The sequence below is a fragment of the Saccopteryx leptura genome, chromosome 1 (genome assembly GCF_036850995.1).
Source record: "Saccopteryx leptura isolate mSacLep1 chromosome 1, mSacLep1_pri_phased_curated, whole genome shotgun sequence".
Lineage (NCBI taxonomy): Eukaryota > Metazoa > Chordata > Mammalia > Chiroptera > Emballonuridae > Saccopteryx > Saccopteryx leptura.
In genome coordinates, this window is record NC_089503.1 from 6,324,511 (window position 1) to 6,335,261 (window position 10,751).

The window sequence follows — 10,751 nt, forward strand, 5'->3', positions numbered from 1 at the left end:
ACCCCTGGACCAGCTTGTAGACCCAGGTTCGTGGCCTGCACCCCAACCCAACTATGGAACCATGATGAAATCATCATAATTCCACTTGTGGGATCCAAACTGTCTCATCTTGGGAGGGCACAGGCATCTCCGTGCTGCCTGGGAAGGGAAACACACTCTGCTGAGAGCCTAAGGGGTTGTGGGGGGTAATCCATGTTTCAAAGCAGGATCCCTATCTCAACATGTCCCTCTCTAGAGCCTCTGCTTTCCAAGGTGACAGGTCCTCTCCCAGTCTGGGACACAGTAACCAGGACCCTTTTGCAAAGCAGGGAGGCCCTCCTGCGCACTTCTCAGGCTACCTTCTGAGATCATCAGCCTCAGCAGACCTCAGAACTGGAGCACATCAGAGGCAAGGTCCCTTCTTGCGTGGGTAGCACCACCATCCACCCAGATACCAGGCCAGGACTCCAGATATCAGTCTTGACTCCTCCTTCTTCCCCTGCCTAATCTAGTTCATTGCCACTCCCTCCTGTTTGGCCTTCTGAGAGTTTTTTGAACCTATCTGTCTCTCAGGATCCCCATGGCTGCTGCCCTGATGCAAGCCCTGGCCAGCGATGCCTTTTCCAAATCTAGAACTGATGCAGCTACAGCCTGTATAGCACCCAGGAGCAGCTCTCCCGGCCAGAGGGAGCTCCAGGCCCCCACCCACTCCGCCCAAAGCAAACCAGATAAGCAAGTTCCTTAACCTGCAAATCAAGGTCTTGGATGACTGTGCCCGGCTCCCATCGTCAGCTGTGTGGCCACCATCCTGTGCACCCGGGGTCCCTCTGCCAGCCCACCCATCAGAACTCAGCTCTGGGCCTTTGCTCTTCCTTGAGCCTGAAAGCCCTCTGTGTGTCCTCACCTTTAAGTCCCACCTCCTCCAGGTAGCCTTCCCCCCCACCCCAACCCTCTGTGTTCATCTCTGATTCTGCACTTACCACTTAGTTCCTTGATTTGAAAATAACCGCAAAATGCATCATATCACGTTTCTGACAGTGTTAGTGGCGGTGAGGGTTGAAGCTTTATTAAATATTTGCATTAATGGGAAAATGCATCCTGATGTTGAAAATGCTAATGTATGGGGAAAAAAAAGGTATATACCATCTCCAACTGTAACTGATACCCCCACTGAATCTCTTACGCTCATGCCCACCACAGAATCTGACACAGAAAGGCCTAGTCAATGTTTGATGAATGAATGAGTGAACGAGTGAATAAGCTCCTCAGCCCAAGGTGGCACAAGGAATTTGGGGCAGAACAGGGCCAGGGGCACACAGAATGACACAGCAGGAGGCTTCTAACCTCCCTTCTTCCTCCTCTTCCCCAATCCTTTGATACTCTGCCTATAAACACATGCTGGCCTGGGTTTTCTAGAGCAGCCCTAATTTTAAAAATTCTATACGTTCCTAAGACAGTATTTCTCAAAAAAAATTAAGAATAGAGTTATATGACCCAGCAATCGTTCTACCGGGAATCTACCCAGAAAACTCGAAAACACTTGTACGCAGACATATGCACCTCCACGTTCATCACAGCATTATTCACGGTGCCAAGACATGGAAACAGCCAAAGTGCCCTTCGATAGAGGATTGGATAAAGAAGGTGTGGGACATGTATACAATGGAATACTACTCAGCCATAAGAAATGATGACATAGGATCATTTACGACAAATGATGGACCTTGAGAACATTATGCTGAGTGAAATAAGTAAATCATAAAAAGCTAAGAATGATATGATTTCACACATAGGTGAGATATAAAACTGAGACTCATGGACATAGATAATGAAGTTACCAGAAGAAGGGGCGGGGGATGTGAATAAAGGGGGTCAGTTATACAATGACTGAGTGTTATGACTTTGGGTGATGGGCACACAACACAATGCTATGAGTTCCTCTGGACTAATGTCTCCCCATTAAATTTTAATTTCTAAATAAAAAAATTTAAATATATAAAAGAATAAATATACTCTTGGTAGACATTCAGAAAAAAAATTTCTTTCTAATGAATTTGTCAGACCAGAGTCCCTGGGGGTTCTCAAATGCCAGCCATCCTGCTCCAGGAGGTGGCCCTCCTCTCCCCCACCACCTGAAAACCCAGATTGGTCTTCCCATCCACATCCCAATCTGCAGTCCCCGCAAGCCTAAAACTGGGGTCCTACCAGGAAGCCAGTATACAGTGTGCCCTTCATTGACTCCTAGGCCCTCGAAAGTGGCTCCTGGAAGCCCTGGCTGGAAAAAGGTTGGTGTGAGTCCTTGGCCTCAAGGAGGTAGTGCCAGTTTCTGGTCTGGGGGAGGCTTTGTTTTTGGATGGTGCTGCCCTCTTGTGGTTGAGGGAAGGCCTACTGTAAACTTGCCTTTTTCAGTTGGCTTCAGTATTCCTACTCTAAACAAACCTTTGTCCAGTGCCCAGATTGTGCCAGCCTCTGGCTGAGGAAGAAGAGTGGAGCCCCATCCCTGTCCAGCTGGCAGACCTGCAGACACATCATTGCTTGGCATCTCCCCCAGATGACTAATAAGTATTGTGAACTTAAAGCGCCCCACACTGAGCTCCAGCTCCCACGGTACAGCCCCTGTCCAACCTGCTCCTCTTCCACCTCCCCATCTCAGTCATGGCTCCTTTATCTTCCAGAAATCTAGGAGTCATCTTGATTCCTCTCTTCCCTCACTTGCTCCACCCCACCCCCGCTTCCGTGTATACACATGCTGTCACCCAGCCTGTCCTGTGCATTACCTGGTGTGTTTGTCTCCAAGGGATACCCTGATCCTTCCACTGTGCCCTACTAAATTCTATCCGATTCCCATCACCTCCCACCTGGTGCTGCCGTCTGCACCAGGCCCTTCATGGGGCTGCCTGCCTCTCCTCTAGATAGAGTCTTTATGGGCCTAAATCAAACCCCACCTTCAGTGACTACCCCTGCACTAAAGATAAAACCCATCCTCTCTTCCATGGTCTGCAAGACCTGCACATCCTGGCCCATGCCCACTTCTCTAATTCAACTCTATCCTCGTTCCCCTTGTCCTTTAGTCTCCAGTCTCTCTTTTGTCACTACAATAAGCCAAATTTATTTCTACCTCAGAGGTCTTGACTTTATAATTCCCCTTGCCTAAAATTCCCCTCCCCCGCTTTCCAGCAAGCTGAGCCCCTGCTCACCCTGCATTTCAGGGGTTGAAAGGTTCCAGCTCAGGACATTCTCCCTCGGTACTCGTTTGTCGTGGTCACTGCTCCATGCCTCAGACCCATCATGGTTCCCAGCACAGAGTTAGGGCCGCAAAGAGAAACAGGATTTAGTAGTGATGGTCCAGTCCGGTGGGGAAGAAGAGCCTACAATGAATCTAGCAAGAGTTATAATTCAAACAGGTATGACATGCAGGAGGGTCACGGGAAGGGTTGGGGAGGACAAGGGAGGAATGGGAAAGGTCTTGAACTGGACATTGACGTAAATATGAATGAGGTTGGGGTTGAGGAGCCACCTGTGCCAAGGCCCAAGAGTGCACCTCTTCACCTCCATCCTGGGCTTTGAAGATCTAGGAGGATGAGCTTGGGAGTTTCCCTGACCACACCAGGGGTGGACAGGTTACTGGGAGAAACTGCCCAACGTGGGCAGCCACGTCTCTGATGTCTTGGAACCAGACAGTGCCAGACTTTGCCTGGGACACCGAGAGTTCATTTCATTCAGCCACTCACGCATCTGACAGCATTTGTTGAGCTTCTGCTACATGCCAGGCACTGGTGCTTGGCCTTGAAGATCCAACACAGGGAGAGAGATAGTGAATGTATGAGCAAACTACACATAATAATAACCACTGACATTTAGTTATTGGGTTCTCACTATGTGCAGTGCACTATCCCTAGAACCCCAATGATCTCACTTTATACTCAAAACATCCTTATGAGGCAGGTGACAAGTTAATGTAAAAGCCAGGAGCTTCCTCAAGTGATGTGAGGAAAGGCCTTTTTTTTTTTTTTGCCAAAGCCAGAGGATAGGATGAAGCAGCTTTGTTAGGGGCAGGGAAGAGTTTTCCAGGCATGTGGAACAGCAAGTGCGGAGGTCTTAGTTATCTAGGAGGCTCTCACATCTTCAGAACTCCCACACAGTCCAAGAACCTTCGGGGATAAAACTCAGCACACAAGCACGGCGCCGGCCCCTGCAACCCTGGGCCCGGCTTCCCGCCGGTTTCGCCCAACTCGCTTCCCGGGAGCAGCGCCTCTTCCTGGAACTCTAGGATGTCACACAGTCGCCGCACTGCCCCAGGCCCGTCTCCTTTTCCACTTCGGAACCTTAGTCCGGACGTGGCCCCAACCTGTAGTCTGTGGCGCCAGGACTCGGGCCGGGTCCCAAATCCTGGGCCCAGCCGGGTCCCGCCCTTGTCTTTGCCCCGGCTCCCCCCTTCCCCGCCACTGGCTCCGCCCCGCTCCCGGATCCGTCCCGCCCCCGGTCCGGACCCCGCCCCTGGCCAGGGCCTTCGAACTTCGGCCGGACTTCGGCCTTCCAGCTCCCGCCCCGCCCCGCCCCCCGCGCCCGCCCGGAGCCGTCTTCAATGCGCATGCGCCCCGTCTCCTTGGCTCTGCCAGGCGGCGGAACGCGCTGGGTGCCCGCGGCACCTTCCGACTTCTCTGTGAGTGTCCAAGGCACGATCTCGTAGCTCCCACCGGCCCCATACTGTGACCACTTGTACTTGCCGTGTCGGGAGGCGGGGCTCTGTGTGTGGACAAGGCACGGGGTGACAGAGGCCACCTCCTGTTGCCCCGGCTGGTTTCCTGGGCAAGTTATTTAACCTTTCTGAGCTTTGGGTTTCACGGGGAGCCTCCAAACTGGCTTCACTGGACTGCTTTGAGGATTTTTTTTTTTTTTTTTTGTATTTTTCTGAAGCTGGAAACGGGGAGAGACAGACAGACTCCTGCATGCGCCCGACCGGGATCCACCCGGCACGCCCACCAGGGGCGACGCTCTGCCCACCAGGGGGCGATGCTCTGCTCCTCCGGGGCGTCGCTCTGCCGCGACCAGAGCCACTCTAGCGCCTGGGGCAGAGGCCAAGGAGCCATCCCCAGCGCCCGGGCCATCTTTGCTCCAATGGAGCCTTGGCTGCGGGAGGGGAAGAGAGAGACAGAGAGGAAGGAGGGGGGGGGTGGAGAAGCAAATGGGCGCTTCTCCTATGTGCCCTGGCCGGGAATCGAACCCGGGTCCCCCGCACGCCAGGCCGACGCTCTACCTCTGAGCCAACCGGCCAGGGCCTCTTTGAGGATTTTTAAAAAATCTTATTTGTTAAGAGGAGAGAGAGGGAGAGAAAGGCGGTGCGGGGTAGGGGTGTGGTTAGTAGCACGAAGCGTCCCCGCATAGTTCCTTCTCAGAGCGGGGGTTTCCAACCGCCGACTTCAACATTCCAGGTCAACGCTCTACCCACTGCACCACCACAGGCCAGGCCAGGATTAAAGATGTGTGTGCAGGGCTGGGCTGGGGGCGGTGGGTTTTTGAGTGGCCACTGTCACATGTGGAGTATCTTGGGCCTCACCTGTCTCCCTCTAGGCGTCCCCCGCGATCTCTTTTCGATTTTGTTTCTCTTCTCAACCCTTTTGTCTACTTTTTCTGTCTTTCCTTTTCTGTTTGCTCTCTGTGTGTCTATCTCTGCGTCTGTCTTGCCTTCCTGGCGTTCTCATGGCACACTCTGCGGGGTTAGCAGTGGGATCCTTTTGCCCCCTGTAGCTCTCTCTGGAATGAGGCTGGCCCACTTGGCTGCTGGCCACCCAAATGGCACGTCATACAGGGTGGGCCTAGGAGGGCAGGGGAAAGCTGGGATTATCCCTCTCCTGAGGACTGGCTACATCATTTGCAGGGCCCACTGCAAATGAAATGCCGGGCTCCTTGTTTAAAAATCAAGAATTCCAACTGGCCAGATAGCTCAGTTGGTTAGGACATCCTCCTGAAGTGCTGAGGTTGCCAGTTCAATCCCAGGTCATGGCACATACAGGAACAGAGCAATGTTCTGGTCTCTCTCTCTTGCTCTCTCTCCCCCCATTCCTCTCTCTCTAAAATCAATAAATGAAAAAAAATTTTTTAAGTTAATTTCAAGATGGTGCCCTGGCCAGATAGCTCGGTTGGTTAGAATGTCCTCCTGTTGCACAAAATTTGTGGGTTCGATTCCCACCCAGGGCACATACAAGAACAGATGTTCCTGTCCCTTTCTTGCTCCCACCCTTCCTCTCTCTAAAATCAATTAAAAAAGAAAGAAAAAGAAAAAAGATGATGACAACAGAGCATTAAACCACGTATGAGGTCCTTCTGAGTGCAGGCCCTGGGTGACTGCATGGGTCACTCACCCACGAAGTCAGCCCTTCCCCTCCCCCCTAGACACCCACCTTTTATCAGTAAACTTCCTTATGTCCCTACTCCTGGGACAGATGAGGGGAAAGGTAGAAGTAGGTCAGGCTAGCCCCACCCTCAAGGATGTGAAAGTGCCACAGGAGAGGGGGGTGGGCACATATCCAGCCCGGATCCTCAGCAGGGCACAAGAGAGCTGGGACAAAGGCTTGAGTTCTAGAATCCCAGGCCTGTGTTCACATATGTACCAATTCTGCCACAGACTCTAGGACCATCGCTTCACTTTTCTGAGCCTTGGCTTGTCATCTACAGCAGTGGTTTTCTTTTTTTTCTTTTTTTGTATTTTTCTGAAGCTGGAAATGGGGAGAGACAGTCAGACTCCCGCATGCGCCCGACCGGGATCCACCCGGCATGCCCACCAGGGGCGAAGCTCTGCCCACCAGGGGCAACGCTCTGCCCACCAGGGGGCGATGCTCTGCCCCTCCAGGGCATCACTCTGCCGCGGCCAGAGCCACTCTAGCGCCTGGGGCAGAGGCCAAGGAGCCATCCCCAGCGCACGGGCCATCTTTGCTCCAATGGAGCCTTGGCTGCGGGAGGGGAAGAGAGAGACAGAGAGGAAGGAGGGAGGGGGTGAAGAAGTAAATGGGCGCTTGTCCTATGTGCCCTGGCCGGGAATCGAACCCGGGTCCCCCGCACGCCAGGCCGACGCTCTACCGCTGAGCCAACCGGCCAGGGCCTACAGCAGTGGTTTTCTATAATCATTGGGTCTATACTCTTCATACAACACCAAAGTGGTTAACTCTTTCACAGCTGGCATGAAGTTTCTGGCAGATTGGCACCGGTCCCTGGACTGGAGGTTGAAAACCACTGATATATAGAAGGAAGACACCTCCCCAGGATGGGGTGTGAGCGTGAAGTGCAATCTCACATACATGGAGAGGCTGGGAGCCAGGGGATAGGACCAACACTCAAGGCAGAGTCCAGGTTTTACTAGCCAAGACACTTCGGGCAAATGGTCCATAACTCAGTTTATCACCTTTAAATTTTATAAGGATTAATAATAGTAGGGTTATGAGGATCATATGAGTTACTACATTAATTACTATGAAAGTGCTTAGAATAGTGGCCAACACATTAGGGCCAACCCAACTGTAAGACTTATTAGATGCCAGCTGTTTTTTCTGTTGCCTACAAAAGCACAGACTGTCTGTCCATGGTAATCCCTTCTGGTTGGAAGGAAAACTGGAGGGGCTTCTGGAGGAAAAGGTGTTTGAAGGAAGGAAAGGTTTTCACTTGTGATGAGGATGTCACATGACACCCTAAACATAGCAAGTCTGGGAACTACAGAGGTGTCAGTTCAGCGTCTTAGGCAGAAGCACCCACCACGAGCCAACCACGGTGCTTTCCATTACAGATGTCAGTGGCAGGATGTTTATTCTGTTTAGACATGATCCTGGAGGGTTACTGAAGATTTTTGTGTGCCTTAGGAAGACTATTTCAAAGCTGAATCCAAGCTAGATTGGAAATAGCCCCCCACTGCCTCGCCAAAAAGAGGCTGAGTAGGTAGTATTGGCGCAATAAAGGAGGGGGATGTTTGAGGTAGTGGAAAAGTGAATTTGGAGAATGTGGCAACAGACTGGCTGTACTGGGGAGGGACGGTCCTCTGGGTATCTGAACTACTGGGAACACTCAACAGTATTTCTTGGGCATCTATTATGTGCTAAGCTCTGTGTCAGCTTCTGGGGATGACATGGTGAGAAACACAGACTGATCTCTGTCTTTTCTAAAATTTTTTTATTTATTCATTTTTTAGAGAAGAGATAGAGAGAAGGAGGGAAGAGCAGGAAGCATCAACTCCCATATGTGCCTTGACTGGGCAAGCCCAAGGTTTTTGAACCGGCGACCTCAGTGTTCCAAGTTGATGTTCCATCCACTGTACCACCACATGTCAGGCCTGATCTCTTTGTGGAGTCTCCCGATAGCTGAGAGACTGATTTATGTGAGTCCTGATAACCAATAGGATACTATGGGAACATGTGATCTGGTCTTTTATTTCTCTTAAGTTTTTTATTAACTTTAGAGAGAGAGGAGGGGCAGAGAGAACCATTGATTTACTGTTTCACTTATTTATGCATTCACTGGTTGATTTTTTTTTTTTTTTTGTATTTTTCTGAAGCTGGAAATGGGGAGAGACAGTCAGACAGACTCCCGCATGCGCCCCACTGGGATCCACCCGGCACGCCCTCCAGGGGGCGACGCTCTGCCCACCAGGGGGCGATGCTCTGCCCCTCTGGGGCGTCGCTGTTGCAACCAGAGCCACTCTAGCGCCTGGGGCAGAGGCCAAGGAGCCATCCCCAGCGCCTGGGCCATCTTTGCTCCAATGGAGCCTTGGCTGCGGGAGGGGAAGAGAGAGACAGAGAGGAAGGAGAGGGGGAGGGGTGGAGAAGCAGATGGGCGCTTCTCCTGTGTGCCCTGGCCGGGAATCGAACCCGGGACTTCTGCACGCCAGGCCGACGCTCTACCACTGAGCCAACCGGCCAGGGCCTTTTTTTTATTTCATTTTATTTATTCATTTTAGAGAGGAGAGAGAGAGGGAGAGGGAGAGAGAGAGAGAGAGAGAGAGAGAGAGAGAGAGAGAGAGAGAGGAGAGACAGGGGGAGGAGCTGGAAGCATCAACTCCCATATGTGCCTTGACCAGGCAAGCCCAGGGTTTCGAACCGGCGACCTCAGCATTTCCAGGTTGACGCTTTATCCACTGTGTCACCACAGGTCAGGATTTTTTTTTTTTTTTTTTTTTTTTTTTTAGTGAGAGACAGAGAGAGAGAGAGAGACAGACAGTTACAGACAGACAGGAAGGGAGATAAATGAGAAGCATCAATTCTTCATTGTGGCACCTTAGTTGTTCGATAGCTTCTCATATGTGCCTTGACTTGGGGGCTCAAGTTGAGCCAGTGACCTCGGGGTTTCGAACCTGGATCCTCTGCATCCCAGGCCAACACTCTACCCACTGCACCACCACCTACCTGATCAGGCCACTGGTTCTTATTTGTGCCCTGACCAGAATCGAACCCACAACCTTGGTGTACTGCGATGATGCTCAAACCAACTGAACTACCCAGCCAGGTCTGTGACTCAGTCTTAAGTAGGGTGGGAGATAGATGGCTTTCTAGAGGAAGTAACATATAAATTGAGGGAGGTGTACCAGCAGAAGGAACAGCATGTGTAAAGGTTCAGAGATGGTGGCATTGAGAAAAGTTAGCTATGGTGGAGAGGACAAAAAGGGGCAAATGATGAGGAAGCTTGAAGGCTTTACCTGAGATATTTGATGGGTTTTAAGCATAGTAGTAAAATCTACATTTTTTAAGAGAAATGTTTTGGCTGCCAACATAGAGCACAGGGGTTGGACTAGAGGCTGGGAGGCCTCAGGGCTCTTGCTGTGGTCAAGGTTTTCTGAACAATGGTGGCTTCACAATCTGGATGTCAGGAGTGAGGTTACTGAGAAACAGATGTTTTTCGAGATGTAGGAGGCAAAATTGACATGCTTCCTTTCCTGGCCAAATATGGCCACATCCATCCTCAGGAAACTAACATGAAATAAGCCCCTTGTCCAAGACCCCTGCCCCTCATCCTTTACTAGAATGTGCAGAACTGGAGATGGTCCCTAACGGTCATCCTGGGAAGTAGGTGGCAGAAGTTCCCCAGCTCTCCTGGAGGTAATGGCGACAGCCTACCCAGGACCTCCCAGATGGGATTCCAGCTCTTCTGAGATACAGCAATCAGGATGAGGGTCTGCTGGCAGCACCTAGCACACATTTAAAGGCTGGACGCTTGCACCCAAGTCAAGTGATGAGAGCAGCAGGGATGTGGTGGGACAAATGCTGACTGGAGCCTGTCTGGCCTGACCTTGTTCAGTGACCTGGAGCACCAACTCTGAGGGCCTGCTCTGCAGCTTTAGTGGATGTGGATGGAGGTCGGCCCTGGCCAGCACCGCAGGGGTAGCTCTCCTCCGTGACTCCAAAGGGTCACTCCAAGCACTGCTATATGGGGAAAGGGGTGTGCATGTGCGTATAGGGGACCAGGTCTTCTCGTACTTAGTTTCATATCCATTAAAAAGGTGGGTGAAGTCAAATGTGGTGTTTCTAGAACCTGCTTCTGTACAGAGGGATTAAGCAGGCACCCTGGGCCTTGGCCTCTAGCACGGGAACCTTCTGACTCGTTCTCACTCTCATGCACACACGCACCAAGGCAGAAAGTTTTTTATTTTTTTGTTTTTAAAACCTTTTATTAAAAAAAAAAACCCCAAATCAAAATATTTCCCATTGGAAGCTATTTTTTGTTTCTTAAAAATTTTATTACACAAATATCTCCCATTCCCATGTGTCAGAGGAAAGATGGCCTTGCTTTTTCTA